This window comes from Pan paniscus, chromosome 6 (assembly GCF_029289425.2).
Source record: "Pan paniscus chromosome 6, NHGRI_mPanPan1-v2.0_pri, whole genome shotgun sequence".
In the NCBI taxonomy this organism is placed as follows: Eukaryota; Metazoa; Chordata; class Mammalia; order Primates; family Hominidae; genus Pan; species Pan paniscus.
Genome location: NC_073255.2, coordinates 83,738,584 through 83,761,039, shown reverse-complemented (window position 1 = coordinate 83,761,039; position 22,456 = coordinate 83,738,584). Strand labels below are relative to the sequence as shown.

Here is a 22,456-nt window from a genome sequence, read left to right as displayed (position 1 = left end):
ATTTGAATCTGTAGTGCAAAAGTAATTTCTTTGCAAAGAGCAAATTTTAAGGGGAACTGGCTTCAAAACTAAAGTGTAAAAAGTTCATCTCTGACATTGTGCATCCCTGATTAATTTGACATATTTGTAGAGATAGGATATAAATGCCCAATGTTCTTTGATGATTCTAGTTATATATGCAGTAACTTACCCAAGTCAGTACACCTCAACATATAAATAACCAATATCTTCGATTTAACTCCTCAGGAGAGAAGATAAGTCAGAAGCTGTGAGAAAATGAGAAATTTCTTAATTTCATAATTTCTATTAGAGATACAGAAAATCATTTTTACCTTTAGATTGGCATAGTGTAATATATTACAATGACAATTTTTTATATGTCTGTATGCAGATCTGAGAAGTTCTTTGATGAAAATGCCACGAAAGAAAACAAGTAGGAGAAGGAGAAAGGAAGAGGAAGGAGAGAAGGAAGATAGGGAGGAGAATGTGATTTAGTCAAGAGCATGTTTCTGATCTAATGATCTATGCATTCATCTTTGGAAAGTGTTCAGTCAACCGAATTGTCTGAATGCTCAATTAATCTAATAATTCCCAGCTTGACATTCTGAGATTGTGGTTTGGTTTAGAGTATAACTAACAGGAGTATTACAGACAGCTCCACACTAAAATCTAAAACATTGTTTCTTATGAGTCCATGAATATATTCTCAGTTTGGGATCAAGACAAATATGTATAATGTTTCGAAGACCATCCGATTAGATTCTGTTCAATACAATAGATTGAACAATCATTTGTATATTTCTTTGAAAAGATTCTTTTTTAAAAATTATGAGGTGCCTTTTATTCAAGTTCAAACAGAGTTTTCCTGGCGCAGCTTTTTGTTGTCGTTAAACAATCTGCACAATGCTTCATAGTGCAGAGAGGCAAATAGTCATTGAAGCCTTTATCCAAGGGCTTCTTTGTCTTTCTCCCCCTCTTTTCCTCCCTCCCCCAACCCTCTCTCTCTCTATTTTGTCTGTATGTGTCACTCGTAAACATGATGTTAAGGAGATGTAACAAGACTATAATAAATATTATCAGGTTAATTTTCAGTCACATAACTGAGAACTCAGTTACAGAACTGAGACTCAGACAATGGTAGTTATGTAATCAAAACGTATATATACATACATATATATATATAAAACCCTTATTTTCTGCAAAATAGTTCTGACTAAACTAATATATAATTTGTTAGCTTTAGGATGTTAGTATTCTAATTGACTGGAAGTACTAGAGAACCCCCAAATATATTGACTTATAAAAGAAGCTGGTTTCTCTTGCACACAGGTGGTCCAGGACTGGTGTGGTAGTTCAACAGTTACGTAGAAGTCAGAATACTACTAATTTTGGTTCTTCCATCCTCATGGATGATCTTAATCCTAATGGCTGAGCCATTATATGCACATTTGAAATAGCAGGAGGGATGAGAGAAAGAAGGGGAACATCAGACTTTTTTTTTTTTTTTCTGAGACGGAGTCTCGCTCTGTCGCCCAGGCTGGAGTGCATTGGTGCGATCTCGGCTCACTGCAACCTCTGATGCCTGGGTTCAAGCAATGCTCATGACTCAGCCCTCCCAAGCAGCTGGGATTACAGACACCCACCACCACTCCCAGCTAATTTTTTTTCTATTTTTAGTAGAGACGGGGTTTCACCATCTTGGCCAGGCTGGTCTTAAACTCCAGACTATCTTTTAGTGAAAGCTCCCAGAAAAAGGCCACAAGACTTATGTTTATATCCTATTGACCAGAACTTAGTCACAATACTGTACCTAGTTAAATATGGCTTTATTTTTGGAGGCTTAAAAAAATTAAAAACTCTAGAAGGCATGAATGTGAATGGAAATAAATATACAGGTATAATATAACTAATTTCATTACATGATATTCAGACTGTGACATGAGGAATAAAATGATTTGCCTGATCCAACTCAAATATTGAAACATTATTTTAAAATTCCCTTCTGAGTGAATATAGACTATGTGACTTTATATAGTCTTTAGTATATTATTTCTTTTTTTGAAACTTATTTTTTAAATGGACAAAAAATTTATGTAATTATGTACAATATGATGTTTTGAAGTATACATACATTGTGGAATGGATAATCCAGCCAATTAACAAATGCATTGCCTCACATAGATATCATTTTTTTTGTGGTGAAAACACTTAACATGCACTGTCTGTGCATTTTTTGATCATATGATATATTGTCAATACCTATAGTCACCATGCTGTAAAATAGATCTCTTGAACACTTTCTATCTAACTTTAAATATGTATCTTTAGACCATCTCCCCAACCTCCCCTTCCCACTAACTACCAGCCTCTCACAACCACCATTCTACTCTCTGCTTCTATGAAAATAACTTTTTTAGATTTTACATATGAATAAGACCATGCAGTATTGATCTGTGCCTGGCTTATTTCACTTACCATACTATTAGGCATCAAATTAAAAAAAAAAAGAAAAGAAAAATCTGCCATTTGCAACAACATGGGTGAATCTGAACGCATTATGTTTAGTGAAATATTATTTCTGGTTTAGCATATGAAAGTCTAAGTTTCTACTGCACGTGGCCACTAGCTATGTGGCCTCAGATTATTTGTGTGAAAAATCACATCACTGGATGATGTGACTTCTAACATTCTGTGATTAATTTGTTATCTCTGATGTGCTAAGCCTTGAGGAAAGGCAGTGTTTCATATTGGCATTCCCAATGCCTGGAACAATGGTTTATAGGAATATATATACATAGTTAAATAAACATACATGGTGAAAGTTACATGAACCAAATAAACACTTCACCTTCCTCCTAACTCTTCCTAGATGTTGCTAAATTCTCTGCACTTTTATATAATAATATGCATTAGTTGTAACACTTTCAGGCTCAAGTTACTGAAAGCCAAATCAAGTAGGCATAAACCATAAGGATATTTATGATTTTACATAACAGGAAATCTAAAGATAGGGCAGACTCCAAGATTGGTTGATTGAATGACTAAAAATATGTCTTCATTCAATTTCTCTGCTCTGCCATCTTCAAACATCAGATATCTTCAAAATAGATATTGAAAGAAATGGCATAACCTGCATAATATATATACTTCGTATCTAAATCATTTTAAATATTTTAAAATAATTGTTTAATTATTTATTGAAAGACTCGTCTCCTCACAAAAACTATCCTTAGATTATGTCCATACTTAATTTATATCCCCAATCTAGGACATAGTAGTAGAGGGCTGGATATTGAGTAGATATTTAGTATTACATCTTTGAATTATTCCTAATTAGGTGAAATGTATAATATGTATTTCATCACAATTAATATTAAATGAAAAGAGAACTTTGAAATCAGATGATTTTGGATCTGGGGCAAATTGCTGACTGTTTCTCAGTATCTGTGTCTTTATCTCTAAAACAGAGATGTTAATGTCTAATTCCTAGTGGTGTTGAAGATTAAAATGATAATCTGTTTACAAATAATAAATACAGTTTTTTTATTGATGATGTGTACAACGATTTCAAAATACTTCTAAAGGGACTGACTAAAAAGTACAAATACATATATTTATTTTTGCCTTTTTATGTTGGTTCTAGGAGAGTGCTATAATGTTGGAAGACATTATGGTTATTACATGACATACAAATTATGGCAATAATTTAATTGGGCAGCCATGTAACGCAATCTTGTGAATTTATCTACCTGTATTTCTTTTTCTTTTTTAATTCTTATGTTTCATGAGTTTGTTTTTCACCATTTATGGTTGCTCAAATTTAGAAAGCTTCAATGATGTATAAGACATTGGCTCTGGTATGAGAGAAAATCATTTTGAGTGCCAAGAACCCCCTTCCTTTTGTTTCAGCATTATACAGGTTTGTCTATCTACCTTGGCATTCTATATTTATTGCCATTGGATAGTTCCAAGTTTGGTTTCTGACTGAACCTTCCCAGAGTCGGGCTGTGTTTTTGCACACTGGGAACCTGGCTTTATTCCCTTGAACAAAATTGTTAGTAGAAAAACCTTCCTAAATAAAATCAAGCAAGTGAAAAACAAACCACAAAAAAAATACCAAACAAAAAATGCAAGTTTATTGATTTATACCTTACTGTTTGAAATTGCATGAAGCCATAAATCTGACTGAATTTTATTTTTTGTCAGTGTGGAATGCTTAGGACAGCTTTAGTTTATCACTTTTTTAATTGCAAGGGGAAAATGTATATTTCTGACATTTTACATTTTTTTCTGATATATTGTTTGATATTATAATTAAATTTCATAAAGTACCTGGATTTTGGGGGAAAATAAAATATAAAGTATTCCATAGCTAAATATATGTGACATATATATGATTACTTCAAATAATATCTCATGATTTGCATTTGGATTAGGACACCCAAGTAAAACAAACAAAAATCCTGCCCTGCTAAGTACAGGAAAAATGATTTAGGCAAAGACAGGAAAGAGCTAATTTGCTTGACAGAGTGGAGCTAGAAGTATAGAATATAGGTTTAAATAACTCCACTCTATTTCCTAAAAGGTCATGTAGAATTTATGAGCATACCATAGGCGACTAATACTATGGTTGTGTTACCATTTCAGAATTGCCCAAAGTTATTTTCTTTAGTATGATTGGTCCTGCCAGGCTGCCTACTTTATTTCAATATCATTCTTCAGATGCTGCATTTGAGCACAGCTGGCTTGCGTATTGCAATGAAACAAATGGACCAGGCCTTAGAACAATGAAACATCCTCCTTTGTTTGAATCTCAGTGAAAGCTGCATGCGTTCAGATAAAAAGAAATACAAGAATATGAGGACCCTGGTATAGAGACTAGAAATGATAAATCAGCATATTGAAAATTTATAAATGACATATGCATACTGATTAGATGTGAAAACAGTTGTTAGTTTTATCTTCGGGCACTCAAGTGTATAGCCATTAAAACTACATAAATGTTGCAGTCTGTGTTGTGAATGTCTCCAAGGATATTCTTTTCAGAGTAATGGCTGTAACTTTCTTTTATATCATATTCTTCAGATGATGGCCCACCAGGTTAGTGAAGGTAGCTGTATTGCAACGAGATAGGGCCACTTATAAAAGTAGACAATGTGATAGGCAGAAAAGGAGCAGTATGACACTGCTGATAATAAAATAAATGCTCCTGTCAGATACATTAAGCAGTACCTTTTGTAAGTTTAATTCCTTCATTATTTTATTAATAAAAATATTTTAAGAACAATGCAAGATAGAACTGTCATGCTATTACTACTTTAGAAGCAAGAGTTTGGGCATTCTGTCACACCCTAATGTCTTATTTGTGGAAGGCTAATGATAATAAATAGTAAAATGATAATAAAATGTGAGTAATATTAATAATAGCAGTAACACTAAAAGCTCATTGTAAAGACCAACTAACACAATGGATTCAATTAATAAATATTTATTGGGTACTTAACTGTAAGCCAAGCAACATGGTAAGAATATATAGGTAAACAAAACAGATAGTCATTTGCCTGCAAATCAGCTGTGATTACAGTAATAATGTCAAACAGATTTATTGTAATAGCATTGTGACATTTACTTCTTTTGTATTTCTCAAAGTGCTAACACAGTCCACGGTACCCAAAGGAATATTTTTGTTGTTCTATCTGGTGTTGTTACATTTTGTTCTTTGTTTTAATTTTATTGGATTTTGTGCATATTATATTTGACTTTATTAAATACTTCACACAGCCACTCTTGAGATTATGAATGATAAACAAAACATCCCTTCATTTATTTAGAAGCTTTCTCATAACTTGAAGTCATGGCATTGAGTTTTCACAGATTCACATTAACGTTACTGTGAATTTAATGCTGTAAAAAGAAATAGTGCAACAGAAATGTCCAAGTTCATATGATGTCAGAGTAAAGGCTGACATCCTCTGGATTTTTATGGTTTGAATAAAAATGCCTGAACTTTGGAGTTCTTAACTAAATATTAGTGGACCATGAATTTCACCATAATGATGTAATCTTGGTGGCGTAGATGCAAAATAAAGTGTCAGCTCCGTTGAAGACTTTATTTTAGCCTGACTCATCAGTGGCTTCTTGAGCTGCAAATGCTGATGCTGTAATATGTGCCTAGAGAAACCACATGTTTAATTGCCTGGTCTGAAATGCTCAGTGCTTTATTTGTTTTTTTCACTTTCACATTGATCACAGAAGAGATGAATAATGTTGACATTGAGAAAAGTGAGGTTGAAACAAAATACACTTAAGAATTAGTATGGTTAGGAAGGCAAGCAGAACTCCTGCAGGGTTGTATAATAAGCTGAATATATGTGGTGAATTGGGGGCATCACTTTGAGTAGTTTCTAGGTTTTGTAACAGGCTGATTTTAATGTCATGTGTTACATTTGTTCAGCAATATCCATCTAGTTTTATAGAACTTTAAACTTAATTTTCTGGAAAAAGGTAGAGACAGTTGCATGTTTGTGTGTGAACATGTGCAACCTATTCCCCCTTTGTATTATTTCATAATGCAGTTGTTGAAAAGTCAATTGATGCATATTTTACTCTGCTTTCCAGGACAATAGAATCAGAACAGAGCATGGTTTCTACTCAGAGAAAGATTCAGGCTATCTAAAATTAGGTTAGATGGTCCTCAGCAAAGAAATCAAAGCTGTCTTATATTTAGTTCTAGTGAGACATCCCACTGTGCATTGATGTAACCAATAATATGCCCTTGTGGGCCAATATGGGCTGCTGATTAACTTCTTGCAGTAAACCTGTAGGTATATGTAGGTGGACATTTTATTCAAGGGGGAAAATAATGTATTTCCCATGCTACCAAAGAGTACTAGGAATTATTTAGAGTCTTTTGCTTAAATTTATGTTTTATGTCATCAGTTTTCCAGCATAATAATCAAATAGTCTATTTAAAGTTTTGCATTTGCTACTTCAATATCAGATAAATATTTATAACATGAGATAAATTTTTGTTTAACAAGGAATACCATGCTTAATGGGAATAGGGTAATATGTTGGCTTTTAATACATAGTTTGTATAATCTTACTGTCTTGTCAATGGCTTCCTCTTTATATATTGGATAAATCATAGATGCATAAACAAAGCTGATTTGTGGACATGCCAGAAAGATGTCTGTTATCATTTGAGCCAAAACAGCTATGGGTTAATTTGGAAGATTCAAAGCTAAAGTTACCACATTCTCACATTTTGTCCCTACTTAAGTACTTCTAGGGAAATAAAGGAAAAGCATATGTCCTCTCTCCATTCCCTTTCCTCTCTTCCTCACATTTTCCTTTTTCTTACTGTCTTTCATTTTGTAATCGACCTTTTCCCTTCTGTTCTTAAAATAGTATTGGTAAATGGTAACTGTTGTCCTGCATTCTATGATGGCAGCAACCACAGCTTTCATATCGGTTGTTGGTTAAGCGTGATAGTGATCATGTCAAGAACTGGGTATTCTAGGCATCTCAGTATTCATTTTCCTCCATGAAGGATAATCTTTACTGAAATATACAAAGGAGAAAACAAGAGATGTTTAGTAAAGGAAATTGAATTATTGTTACTCATTTTAATATTTTAAAAATTATCATAAGTCATTGACAACTAAAGGAGAATGGTCAGTATTAAGTAAAATAAATTAGAAATAAAGTAATAGGTTTACCTAAAAGTGAGTTTCTGAGGGAAGCTTGATTATGTATCTGTCTAGGAATGGCATTGGGGTAGCATTGTTAATTAATTTTTCTTTAATTTTAGATAAAAGTTAAAACAAAATAAAATGTATGAGCTTTGTAAATTCTTTTTATGACTATCTGACAAATGTGTGTGTGTGCGTGTGTGTGTGTGTGTGTGTATGTGTATTGGAACTTGCTTTTTTTTTCATTGTTGGGGCTAATAAACCTAGAGGTGAGTGTCTAATTATATAATTTATCTTTAAATATTTATCAATTGCAGGCTCAGGGGGTTTTATTTAGAAACATAGAAGCATAAAGTTAAATGGGGTTCAGTGGGTCATCGTTCTAGTCAGCCTTCTTCCCTGTAGAAAGACCAATTCCAGAGCGTGGCAAATGGCAAGTGGTAACTAAAGTCCTGTGTTCTAAGATGGCAGCAACCACAGCTTTCATGTTAAACAATTTCATACATTGGTCTTTCATCGTAATGATCTGAAATCTATCTTCCTGTCTAAATTGATTGTGGCGCTGTTGATCACTTGGATTTATCCAGTTTTCCTAATCTTGAGAATAGGAAGGAATATTTTTAGAGCAAGTATATGTAAACATCCAGAGTTATCCCCGTTGAACAGCCCAGTGAGCTACCAACATTATTAGTTTGTCTCCAGTTTTAGAGACTAATGATGTAAAACCATGACTGTTCCTCTAAAGAAAGCTTGTAGCATTGAGGACATGTATTCATCATCTGTAATTTCCCTTAATATCTTATTATCTAACCTACATAAAGTTGCTAAGGCTTTACAAACTTTATTTCATTTTCAGATACTATGTTTCATTGATTTAAGGTGTACCATTATTTTTTTCTATTACTAAGAAAGAAAAACAATGGCACCAATTAAATATGACACGATTAATTTCTTATTATTTAGAATTTGCATTTGGTACTTACTGAAAATAGATTTTGTATAAATTTGGGTGAATTTTATAATATTTAATGCCTGTACACATGAAAAAAATATGTGAGGTAAATTGATTGGAATATCCTCAGATTGCTTTACATTGAGATTATGACTTTTCTAAGTAACTTTGCTACCTAGAATTTTTGATATCTGTTATTTGGGGGGGTAGTTGTTGTTTTCTGTTTGTTTCTACATCAAGAATGTGGTGAAGAAGCATTTATTTTATTTAAAAAAGAACTTCATTGTTTTTAGAACTTTCTTCCAAATTACTAACCTCCAGTAATTTGGGCTGGAGGAGGGATGTGGTAGAAGTTAAATGCCCAACTGGAGAGATCGCTGTGCAAAATGATGCCAAGGACTGATGGGTGACCTGCCCAGCAAACAGAGCAGCGTTTTCAGCCCTGGGCCACAAAATCCATTTAGTGGGCTTCAGCCAGCATATGAAAGAGTGAAATAGGCCAGGTGCGCGGTGGCTCACGCTTGTAATCCCAGCACTTTGAGAGGCCAAGGCAGGAGGATCAACTAAGGTCAGGAGTTAGAGACCAGTCTGGCTAACATGGTGAAACCCATCTCTACTAAAAATACAAAAATTAGCCGGGTGAGGCAGCACACGCCTGTAATCCCAGCTACTGGGGAGGCTGAGGCAGGAGAATTGCTTGAACCCGGGAAGCAGAGGTTGCAGTGAGCTGAGATCGCACCACTGCACTTCAGCCTGGGCAACAGAGCAAGAGACCATCTCAAAAAAATAAAAACAAGAGTGAAATAGATGAGAAAACATCCAGGTATATTCCACGTGAGAGGGTAAGCATTAGATCATGAAACTGATTTTGGTTGTATTTTATGCATGCACATGAGTAAGTACTGGATGGCCCTGTAAAACGTATTTTTTTTTTCTTCAACTTTTAAGTTCAGGGGTACATGTGCAGGTCTGTGACATAGGTAAACACGTGCCATGCTGGTTTGCTGCACAGATCAACCCATCACCTACGTGTTAAGCCCAACATCCATTAGATATTCCTCCTGATGCTCTCCCTCCCCACCCTCTGACAGACCCCAGTGTGCATTATTCCCTGCCACGTGTCCATGTGTTCTCATCACTCAGGTCCTACTTATAAGTGAGAACATGCGGTGTTTCGTTTTCTGTTCCTGTGTCATTTTGCTGAGGATAACAGCTTCCAGCTCCATCCATGTCCCCGCAAAGGATATGATCTTGTTCCTTTTTATGGCTGCAGAGTATTCCATGGTGTATGTGTACCACAGTAAAATGTGTTTTTTACTACGGTCAGTTGCGTAGTCCATTTGCGCTGCTTTAACAATATCTGAGACCTGGTAATTTATAAAGAATGGAAATTGGCCAGGCACAGTGGCTCACACCTGTAATCCCAGCACTTTGGGAGGTTGAGGCAGGAGGATCGCTTGAGCCCAAGAGTTTGAGACCAGCCTGGGCAACATAGTGAGACCCTGTCTCTACAAAAAAAAAAAAAAAGAAAAAATTAGCCAGGCATGGTGGTGTGCACCTGTAATCTCAGCTACTCGGGAGGCTGAGCCCAAAAGGTCAGGGCTGCAGTGAGCTATGATAACACCACTGCACTCCAGCCTGGGTGGCAGAGTGAGACCTTTTCTCTAAAAAAAATTGCTTGCGAGAAAAGAATTTTTGGTTTACCATTTGTGGATTACTATCTTTCATCGTCACTGATCACTAAGATTTTATCTCACCAAGATGAGGTTCCATTCAATTCACTCACATACTGAATACCCCCTTTTTATGTAGGCCCCTGGGTGAGGACGTTAAGATATGAAAGGATCCAGGGCTGAGGATGGCTGAGTCCTTGTCTGTCGAAAAGGCTTACAGAGTTGAAAGAGAGATTTCCTTGAAATGCACCAAGGGCGACCACGCATCAATAGACATTTGCAATTGACAGAACAATCTCACCTGGATTATTTTCTTCCTCACAGCGGCCTTGTGAAGCAGGATTTAGTGTCCTACGAGCACCTGTCTTCGGAGGCCCCTCCGAGTTGCACTTCTGGTCAGGGGCTAAGTCCAGATGCAAACATGGGTTTTAAGACAGCCCCTCCCACAGTGCTTTTCTGCCCCCATCACACTATCTCTCCCTCCCACTTCCCCATTTCCTGCCGTCTTTCCCCTACTCCAATCTCCCCCGCAACACACGTGCAGCTGGGTGAGTTTCTTGAAGCTCAAGTCCAAGTGCTGTTTCCCCTCCACCTTTGTCTCCCTTCTTGCCCAGAGAGGTCCCAGTTCAAACCCAGGACAGGCACGTAGTCTCACACCTGCCCCTGAGCCAAAGGTTTCCATAATCGGAGAAGATTCCCCCTGCTCCGGAGCCCCAAATAAATTAATCCATGGGTCATTCAAGAAAAAATAAATAAATTCCCCATGTGTCCTTTAGATTCCCTAAAGTCCTAATGCATCTTTAATTTGGAGGAGGTTCCTGTGGGCAGGTAGAGAGGGGTCAGGGTGGGAGGCATATTTGTAAATGGGAATGGTTGGGTGAGTGGGATCCCAGCCAGACTCCACAGCCCTGTCCCCTGTGCACAGAGGATTAAGGGAGGCTCGTCTGCATCCTGAGGCTGCTCCAGATGCTGAGCCTGGGCTTTGGAATTACAGAGGCTAAGGTCCCGTTGCTACCACTTGCCGACTCTCAGATCGTAGACAAGTTAGTTGATCTCCTCATATTGTTTCCTCGCCTCTAAGGCAGGTTGGCGTCTGCAGACTTGCAGCACTGTCAAGATGCTCACTTAAAGTACTTGACACAAGCCAGGCATGGTGGCTTATGCCTGTAATCCCAGTGCTTTGGGAGGCTAAGGCGGGAGGATCACTTGAGCCCAGGAGTTCAAGACCAGCCTGGGCAAAATAGCAAGATCCTATCTCTACTAAAAAAAAAAAAAATTTTAAAAACAAATTATCTGGGTTTGGTCGCATGGGCCTGTGGTCTCAGCTACTAGGGATCCTCCCAGCTGAGGCAGGTGGATCACTTGAGCCCAAGAGTTCAAGGTTGCAGTGAGATGTGATTGCACCACTGCACTCCAGCCTGGGTGACAGAGCAGGACCCTGTCTAAAAAAATAAGATAAAATACAAAATACAGTACTTGGCACATAGGAGGGGCTTAGTAAACCATGGCTATCATTAGAAATATGTTTGCTCTTTCATTTAGGCTACAAATGAAATCTGAAAACTTCAGGGAAAGAGGGGAGCATTGCTTCTTGCAGAATGATCACTGCTGGGTGAGCTCAGTCTGCCGGGGCAATCAGACCTGTTAGTAGTTGCAATACATGTGGTGCAATGCACAAAGGATGGGGCATGTGTCAGCCTGGAGAAGGTGGGGTTAACCAGCCAGCAACTTAAGGAAGGGTATCATTAAGAAAACTGGGGACAGAGGGGAAGAAGATCCCCTGGAAGGAGGAAAATAAGGGTATTTCAGGCACGCTGAAAGGGTAAGGTCATGAAACCACAGGATTTGTTCAGAAACTACCTCTGGTCGATGCTTGAAAAGTAGGCACACTCCCTATCTCTGTGGGCTAACAAAGTTTCCAGGATACAGAACACAAATCTTTTTTTTTTTTTTTTTTTTTTTTTTTTTTTGAGGTGGATCTCGGTCTATCCTCCATGCTGGAGTGCAGTGGTGTAGTCACGGCTCACTGCAGCCTCAAACCTCTCAGGCTCAAGTGATTCTCCCACCTCAGCCTCCCGAGTAGTTGGGACTACAGGTGCACACCACCACACCTGGCTGATTTTTGTATGTTTTGTAGAGACGGAGTTTCACCTTGTTGCCTAGGCTTGTCTTGAATCCCTGAGCTCAAGAGATATGCCCGCCTTGGTCTCCCAAAGTGCTGAGATTATAGGCATGAGCCACGGTGCTGGCTTTTTTTCCTTTTTCAGAGAGAAGGTCTCACTCTATCCCTGAGGCTGGAATGCAGTGGTGCAATTCCAGTTCCAGTTCACTGCAGCCTCAACCTCCCAGGTTCAGGTGATCCTCCCACCTCAGCCTCCCAAGTAGCTGGGACTACAGGTGCATGCCACCATGCCCAGCAATTTTTAACTTTTTTGCAGAGACAGGATTTTGCTATGTTTCCCAGGCTGATTTTGAACTGCTGGCCTCAAGCAATACTCCTGCCTCGGCCTCCCAACCTGGCCTCCCAAAGCTGAATCTTTTTACACCTCAGTGATTCCTGGAAGAGCTGTGCTTTAAGAAGGGGAGCAAGCCGGGCGCAGTGGCTCACACCTATAATCCCAGCAATTTGGGAGGCCAAGGCGGGAGGATCACCTGAGGTCGGGAGTTTGAGACCATCCTGACCAACATGGAGAAAACCCGTCTCTACTAAAAATACAAAATTAGCTGGGCGTGGTGGCTCACGCCTGTAATCCCAGCTACTCAGGAGGCTGAGGCACGAGAATCGCCTGAACCTGGGAGGCGGAGGTTGCAGTAAGCCGAGATCACACCACTGCACTCCAGCCTGGGCGACAGAGCAAGACTCCATCTCAAAAAAAAAAAGAAAAGGTGGGGAGCCGCAATTGAAGGAAATACAGGATGCACAATGGGTGCTGAATGCATGAATGATTAAAAGACAAAAGAAGACATTCCAGTTGAGAGAGAGGTGCTGCACACAGGCTGAACATACAACCCTGGGGAATGAATGTTGAGTAGGTTTGTTAGGAGCGGGGCCAGAGGAATGGAGAGGAGGAGTGGGCACAGGTGTGAGGGCCTGTGTTAAAAATAACCAGCAAGTCTCTAGTAGAGCCAGTAAGCGGGGCTGCCTCCACTTGCCAATCAGACGTGGATATGCTATTCTGGCCAACGGGTTTACGCTGCCTACTGCTACCCGGGCCTGGAGATGGCTCTCACTGGTACCAGGATAAGTGTGGGAGTTGCAAACCGTGGGTTGGGCAAAGTTTTTTTGAAATGAACATTTCATTAACTTTCTATCTTAACCTCTCTTTGGAGGACTCAGTTCAGCCTCGTATTCTGGGACCTAAAATAACTTTTTCTTGCTGGATTTTTCTCAGGCTAGGAAGAAGTCTTACAAAATCACTGCCTCCCTACTCCCCCTAGCTCAAGATCATGTCACCAGCCCCGGTGCTGGGTAGGGATGTTTCTAATGGTTACAACCAGGGTCCTGGCTATTGTCTTTTTTGCCCTGTATATGTGAAGATTGTCCCCTGAGTCAGCAGACACTGAGGACCCACCCAGACCTCATGCCAGGTGTAGATAATGTAAGAGAGAAAGTGATCCTTTGATGGCTTCTTCCTTAAAAGAGGTACAGGCCGCATGCAGTGGCTCACACCTGCAATCCCAGCCCTTTGGGAGGCCAAGGCAGGTGGATCACTTGAGGTCAGGAATTTGAAACCAGCTCAGCCAACATGGTGAAACCCCGTCTCTACTAAAAATACAAAAATTAGCCGGGTGCGGCAGCACGTGCCTGTAATCCCAGCTACTTGGAAGGCTGAGGCACGAGAATCACTTGAACCCGGGAGGCAGAGGTTGGAGTGAGCCGAGATTGTGCCATTACAGTCTGGCCTGGGTGACAGAGCAAAAAAAAAAAAAAAAAAGAGGTACAGGAGATAAAATTATAACATTAGATTAATGTTAATAATCACAATAGTGTGATTGGTACAATATGAGAGATTTAAGGAAAGTTCTATAGACATTCAGAGGCAAGATGACTAATTCTGCCAAATGGTACAGGAAGTGGGGTGGGGAAGGTGACATTTCATTTATTCATTTATTCAGAAAAGATTTATAGAGTGTCTTCCATATGCCAGGTGCTGTTCCAAGCACTTGGGATACTTCACTGAACCAAACAAAGATTCCTGCCTTGTGGAGCTGAGCTCCTGCAGGGACTGAGGGGATGAGTCATAGATAATAGCAATAAATGTAAATGAGAAAATTTTGTAGGCTGTTGGAAGGTGGTAAATGATCCAGGAAATGGGGTTAGATGCAGAAATGGCTGCACTGTTCTAAATATGCTTGGATAAGAATTGTGAAAGAGGAGTGAGCACATTCATTCCCAGCAGGGGATTTTCCTTGGCTGCCAGGGAACTCTGGAACCCCTGTTCATGGTGTGTACTTGGCTTACAGTCTGGCTGAAATCCTGGACTCCAGATTTAGCTCATGGCTCATTGCTGAGAGTTGTCTGAGTCTAAACCTCAGGGCCCTTTCCCTGTGCCCAGCTCCCCTTGACCATCATCCTGAGGTCTACTCAACTGTGGATCCAGCCGTCAGCCAGAGGGTCTACAGAGCACTGAACGCTCATCCACTTCTGCCAGATTTTCTAGTAATTGGAGGGAAGATGCTGCCTCTTATATCCAACAAATCTCCAGTAAGGGAGGCAAGGTCAAATGGGCAGTTCTCTGGCCATGGCCCTGGGTGTGGACTTGATGCTACCCACAATAAACAAGGCCCTCTCAGCCCTACCCAAGTAACATCAACTGGAACAAGGCTGGAGGTGACAGAGCACCGTGTCTCATGCAATTCTCAGAAAAGTGTGATTCCTATTTTCATGTTCAAGCTGGAGAAACTGAGGCTCAGAGAAGTCAAATCTCAAAGGGCCCCTCACTTTGATCTAGGAACAGTATTTCAGAGTGGTCAAGGCCTTGGGTCCTGGGGTTCAAAATCTGTCTCTACCACTTACCTGGGCAGGTTACTGGGTTCTTTATTCTATAGAGATTTAAGGAAACTCCTATAGAAACTAAGTAGGAATGATTGATTCTGCCAAGTGGTGTAGGAAGTGGGGTGGAGAAAGTGACCATTCATTCATTTATTTGGAAAAGGTTTATAGAGTGCCCTTGATATGCCATGTGCTGTTCTAAGCACTTGCTTCATTGAAGTACACACTTTGGCTTCTCTGTCCCCGAGGAGAGATAGCCTTGAGTGCACTGGACCCTGATGCTGTAGTTTGCCGGGCTGGGGCTCCTGCACACTGAGTAGATTTTAATACCACATAGCTGAGGTCATCAGCACCAGCAGTAAGGAAACAGGTAATCCACAGAAATGTTAAACTTCTGCCACTTTTCAGAAAATATGAAAAGGTATAAAGAAAATAAAGATCAAATATTTTTCCACCATCTAAAACTACTGTTAACAATTTAGTGTAGGTTCTTACAGACTTTTCTGTGTGTGTGTGTGTGTGTGTGTGTGTGTCTTTGTGTGCATGCACTAGGTTGAACCTTATGAAATTGCCTTTTATATAAGTCAAAAACAGCCAAATTTTCATTTGATTCAATCAAACACAAGCATGTACGCACAGACAAATACACACATATTTAAACAAAATGGGGCCATACCATAATACGGTTTTGTAGACTTTAATTTTTGTTTTCACCATGCTGGAGATCTAGAAATAATATATCAGAGTGGTCCAGGCCATCCATGGGTTCTGGGTTCATGGGTTCAAAACCAGTTTCCACTGTGTACTTACCTGGGTGGGCTACTGAGGTCTCCCTTTGCCAGGCTTTCCCTCTTGTACGGTGGGGATAGGCATATTACCTTCCATACAGGGTTGTGGTGAGGGCAGATGAATTACCACATATAAAGTGTTTAGACCAATGCCTTGACATGTATCATTCAGTCAATGTTAGTATCACTATAATTCCAGATGAGCAGGGGGCGATGTATCATTTCATTGTGATCTGTCCTCTATTAATAACATTTTCCACTATTGGGGTGAAATCCTTGTGCGTTCACCTAAGCGTATGTATCCATTGGCTTACTTAACGCTTTAAGGACTTAGGCTTTGAGGTTTTAGCTTTCAAGAATTCTTTTTGCTAATGTGTTTCAAGCTGGGTAGTAAGTACAGGGGAAGTTTCCTTGGGCGGCTGCCCTATGGCTCTATAAATTAGGCTTCCAGGTCATGGCCCCGGTCTTAGTCCATTCTTGCTGCTATAACAAAATACCATAGACTGGGTCTATAAACAATAGAAGCTTATTTCTCACAGTTCTGGGGGCTGGGAAGTCCAACATCACAGTGCCACCAGATTCAGTGACTGGCAAGAGCCTGTTCCATAGATGGCATTTTCTCGCCGCATCCTCACATGGCAAAAAAAAAGGTAGAAGAGATTAATGGTGTGCCTTCGCATGCAGAAGAGGTAGAAAGGGCAAGGAGCTCTCCAAAGCCTCTTTTTTTTAAGAGACAGGGATTCACCATGTTACCCAGGCTGGCCTCAAACTCCTGGGCTCAAACGATCCACCTGCCTCAGCCTCTCAAAGTGCTGGGATTACAGGCATAAGCCACCACGCCCGGCCTCCAAAGCCTCTTTTATAAGGGCATTTGTCCTTATAAAAGACTTAATCATTTCCCAAAAGTCCCTACCTCTTCATACCATCACAATGGAGATTAAGTTTCAACATGAATTTTGGAGGGGACACACATATTTAAACTATAGCGCCCCATCTCTGCTTTTCTACTCACTAGAAACAGTGACTATTCACCAGTCCCCAACTCTGGGCCTTGCTCACTTCTGTGGCTCAGTCATGCTGTCATCTCTACCTGAATGCCCTGGCAGGCCCCCTTTCCAGACCAGCTTCTCAGCTGGTTAGGTTGGTTCTTCCTTCAGGCAGCCATCACCAACCCTTAAGCCTCAGATAGATGCCCACACCCCAGGCCTCCGTACAGTCCATACCCACCAATCTCTCTCCTCTCACAAGGTGGACACAGTGCCATCACCTTCTCCCCATCTAGACCTCACTCTGAAACCAGGACTAAGTCTTAGTGATCTGTGAGTTGACTTAATGCAACACTTGACCAGGTGCTCAATACACCTACCCAGGAGTTTGAGACCAGCCTGGGCAACAGAGTGAGACCCCATCTCTATAAAAACTTAAACAATGGTGGCTTATATTTATAATCCCAGCACTTTGGGAGGCCAAGGTGGGTGGATCAGCTGAGGTCAGGAGTTCGAGACCAGCCTGGCCAACATAATGAAACCCCATCTCTACTAATTGTAAAAATACAAAAATTAGCTGGCCGTGGTGGCAGGTGCCAGTAATTCCCAGCTACTCAGGAGGCAGGCCGAGGCACTGCAGTGAGCCAATATCACACCACTGCACTCCAGCCTGGGCGACAGAGCAAGACATCTCAAAAAAAAAAAAAAATTTAAACAAAAATACACCTATGTACAGACACAGAGGGATGAATATAGATTTGATGGATGAATTCAATGAATGAATAAAATCATGACTATCTGAATGAATGATGGAACTTAAATAAATGGAGATGGTTTTGGCAGGGTAGTTAATCTTGGTTAGAGAGGTGGCATGAAGAGAAGGCATGAGGGTCAAATTAGGCAGGACGTATTTGGGAAAGGGAAGGACAGGAATGAATTCTAAGACTGGAAAGGCAAGTGGGGGCCGGATCTCCAGGCATTGAGTGCCAGGCCAGGGAGTGGAGCAGTTTCCTCGTGAGCCCTGGATGTTTCTGACATGATTGGAGCTGTGCTTTAGAAAGGGGGCTTCCAGTGACGTTGTGGCCACCAGGAGACCAGTAGGCTGTCAGGCCTGGAGGCTTGGGTGGGGCTTACCCTGCCTGGGGCCTGTTGGATGACTCCCCCACGGCCAACACCCCTATACTTCTGAATCTCATAGCTCTTTTTTCCCCCACTCCCCTAAGAAAGGGCTCTTCTTCACCCCCAAGACAGAAGAAGTAGAAGGGAGAGTTTCTGGCAGCTTTGCTTTCTGAGGAAGTCACGTCACAGCCGTGCAGCCGATGATGAAATCCACCTCCGGAATTAGCAACAACCCCTCTTTCCACTTTAGAAAACTGATTAGCAAATCCTCCCCAGCTTGTTCTCACTCCCTGGGTCCAGAGCAGGGAGTATCCATCAGCGCCTCTGCCTGCCTGATTCCGTGGCCTCCAGAGTGTAACCACAGCCTCACTGCTCACTCCGTCTCTTTTCTTTGGTTCTGACCTGAGATCAGTGAGGTCTGTGCTTTGGAGGTGTGTGTGTGTGTTTCTTTTACAAGGTCCAGCTCTGTCTCCCAGGCTAGAGTGCAGTGGCACGATCATAGCTCACTGCAGCGTTGACCTTCAGAGCTCGAGTGATCCTCCTGCCCTCAAGCGATCCTCCTGCCTCAGCCTCCTATGTAGCTATGACTATAGGCATGAGCCACCACACCCTAATTTTCTGATGTTTTGTAGACATAGGGTCTCACTACTCCCCAGGCTGGTCTGAAACTCCTAGGCTGAAGCAGTCCTCCCGCCTCGGCCTCCCAAAGTGCTGGGATTACAAGCGTGAGCCACTGTGCCCAGCCTCAAACACTTTACAAGACAGAAAGGCAATGAGGAGGAGGAGAAGAGTTGGTTTGAGGACAAGGGAGAGGCTCTGGGGAGAACTGGGCTGGAGAAGAGGAGGCGGAGGCTGGCTTAGTTCCTTTCTCCAAGTGCCACTTGCCTGGGCCTTGAGTGCAGCTCCAGGCATCCTGTGCACTCCTCAAATCCTGAGCTCTCAGCCCTGACCTCGCTTCCTGTTTCACTGTGAAGAGAGACGATCTGTGAAAACTGGCACTGCCCTCACCCACATGTCTGCCTCCGTCTGTGTCTGTACTGTGGGATCTGGCCCAGCCTGCCCTCCTGCTGGGCACCAGGCCCCATTCCCATCCCTGCCACTCTCCCGTCCTCTCCTCATGCGCATGCAAATGCGTTATTATGTCTCCCACTGGAAACAAGAAAACCTTGAGCCCACCTCCTCCCAGCGGCTGCCCTCTCTCTCTGTCCCTCTTCACAGCAGAAACCCTGTAGAGCACTCATTGCCTCCAGCTCCCAGCCTCCCCTTTCTCTCCTCGACCTACCATCAGAGGGGGAGAGCCTTTTTTTTTTTTTTTTGCTTTTTTTTTTTTTTGTGATGGAGTCCCGCTCTATTGCCCAGGCTGGAGTGCAGAGGCACAATCTCAGCTCATTGCAACTTCCGTCTCCCAGGTTCCAGCGATTCTCCTGCCTCAGCCTCCCGAGTAGCTGGGATTACAGGCACGCACCACCACGCCTGGCTAAATTTTTTATTTTTATTAGAGACAGGGTTTCACCATGTTGGTCAGGCTGGTCTCAAACTCCTGACCTCAGGTGATCTGCCCGCCTTAGCTTCCCAAAGTGCTAGGATTACAGGTGTGAGCCACCACACCCAGCCAATTTCCTTTAAAAAATATATAGATAGATAGATAGATAATTATTTATTTGACAATCTTGCTCTGTTGCCCAGGCTGGAGTGCAGTAACGCAGTTATAGCTCACTACAGCCTCCAACTCCTGGGCTCAAAGTGTCCTCTTTCCTCAGCCTCCCAAAGCATTGGGATTACAGGCATGAGCCACCATGCCCGGTCAAAATGCATTTCTTCATATGGCTTCCAGGGTGCCACAGTCTCCTGGCTTCCCCCAACCTCACAGGCTGTTTCTTTTCTATCTCCATCACTGATTCCCTCCTATCCTTATTTATTTATTTAGAGACCAGGTTTTAAGACTTGCAATGTTGGTATTTTTGGTAGAGACGGGGTTTCACTGTGTTGCCCAGGCTGGTCTCGAACTCCTGGGCTCAAGCAATCCTCCTTCCTTGGACTCCCAAAGTGCTGGGATTACAGGCATGAGCCACTGCCCGTACCTGGCCTCCTGTCTCTCCTGAACATCGGGGTGTCCTCAGGCTGTCCCCAGACATCTCATCTGCACTCACTCCTTGGTGCTCTTATTCACTCTTACATCCCGTCCAAATTTATAAATGTAGCTCAGACCTGTTCTTTTTTTTTTGAGACAGAGTCTCACTCTATCACCCAGGCTAGAGTGCAGTGGCATGATCTCAGCTCACTGCAGCCTTCACCTCCTGGGTTCAAGCAATTCTTCTGCCTTAGCCTCCCGAGTCAGCTGGGTGGCGTGCACCACCACATCTGGCTAATTTTTGTATTTTTAGTAGAGACAGGGTTTCATCATGTTGGCCAGGCTGGTCTCGAACTGGCCTCAAGAGGTCTGCCCACCTCGGCCTCCCAAAGAGCTGGGATTACAGGTGTGAGCCACCACACCTGGCCTAGCTTAGACCTTTTCTGAACTCCAGATGCGGCACAGCCCACTGCTCACCCACAGCTCCACTGGGATGCCTGGTGGGTGTCTCATGTCTAACCTAGCCCCAAACCAACTCTCCCATGGGTCCCCCCAGCTTGTTCATGGCAGCTCAGTCCCTCTAGTTGCTCAGGCAAATCATCACGATGTTATCCTTGACTCCTTCCTTCCTCACACCCCAGATCCAGAACATCAGATAATCCCATCAGCTCTAGCTTCAAAATAAATTCAGAGACCGACCACGTCTCGACACCTCCTCTGCCTCCACCATCAATTCTGGCCTGATTGAAGGCAGCAGCGTCTTCACTGTGGTCCCTGCAGCCACACTGGTCCCTGCAGTCTGTTCTCAGCACAGCAGCCAGAGGGATCCTATTGAATCAGATCGTTTTACCGCTTTGCTCAAAACCTTCCAGGGAGGCCGGGCATACTGGCTCACCCATTAATCTCAGCAATTTAGGAGGCCAAGGCAGGAGGATCGCTTGGGGCCAGGAGTTCAAGACCAACCTGGGCAACATGGCAAGACCCCGTCTTTACCAAAAACCGCAAAAAACAAAACCACTTCCAGTGGCCCCAGTCTTACGTGGAACAAAGGTCAGTCCTCACCATGAGCCACGAGGCCTCTAGGGATTTGGCCCCTCCTGCCCCTGACTTCCGGCTCTAGCCATATTTCCTTGCGCCTGCCAGCTGGGCTTCTGCTCGTGTGCCTAGAAATCTTCCCCCAGGTGTGTACCAGGCTCACTTCCTCTTCATGTTATTTATTTTTTGAGACAGGCTCTCACTCTGCTTCCCAGGCTAGAGTGCAGTGGCCCTATCGTAGCTCACTGCAGCCTCAAACTCCTGGGCTCAAGCCATCCTCCCACCTCTGCCACCAAGCCAGGCTAATTTTTTCATTTTAAATTTTTTTGTAGAGACAGGATCTTGCTATGTCACCCTGACTGTTCTCAAGCTCCTGGTCTCAAGCAGTCCTGCCTCCTCGGCCTCCCAAAGTGCTGAGATTTTAGGTGTGAGCCACCACGCCAGCCTCTCGTCACTTTAAAGTCTGTATCCCTCTGTCACCTCAGTACAGCCTTTCTCAGTGACCCTTTGGGAGGTTATAATGCTGCCTAGAACACTCCAGCCCTATCCTTGTCCTGATCTTTCTTCCATAGCACCTCTCGCCATCCGATTTGTTTACTGCTTGTCTCCCCTGCTAAAATATAAGCTCCGTGAGGACAGAGATCGTCATATCTGTCCCTTGCTGTTTTATTTTGGTTTTGTTTATTTATTTGTTTGTTTGTTTGTTTTTGAGACAGAGCCTCACTCTTTCACCCAGGCTGGAGTGCAATGGTGCTATCTCAGCTCGCTGCAACCTCTGCCTCCCAGGCTCAAGCAATTCTTGTTCCTCAGCTTCCCGAGTAGCTGGGACTACAGGCATGCACCACCACCCCTGGCTAATTTTTGTATTTTCAGTAGAGACTGGTTTCACCATGTTGGCCAGGCTGGTCTCGAACTCCTGACCTCAAGTGACCCACCCACCTTGGCCTCCCAAAGTGCTGGGATTACAGGCATGAGCCATTGTGCCTGGCCTTTTTTTTTTTTTTTTAAAGACATGGTCTTGCTCTGTTGCCCAGGCTGGTGTACAGTGGCGCAATATTGGCTCACTGCAACTTCTGCCTCCTGAGCTCAGGTGATCCTCCCACCTCAGCCTCCCAAGTAGCTGGAACTATAAGCATGCACCACCA

The 22,456-nt window shown here is 42.3% G+C and overlaps 1 long non-coding RNA gene across 1 annotated transcript in view; it reads right to left on the bottom strand.

The window, feature by feature from the left end:
* Positions 1–2,453: 2,453 nt before the first annotated feature.
* LOC134730686 (uncharacterized) overlaps positions 2,454–22,456 on the bottom strand; it is a 28,225-nt gene continuing 8,222 nt past the window's right edge. The window contains exon 2 of the long non-coding RNA XR_010112606.1: positions 2,454–22,250. This is a non-coding gene — a long non-coding RNA (uncharacterized LOC134730686). The remainder of the gene's footprint in view (positions 22,251–22,456) is intronic.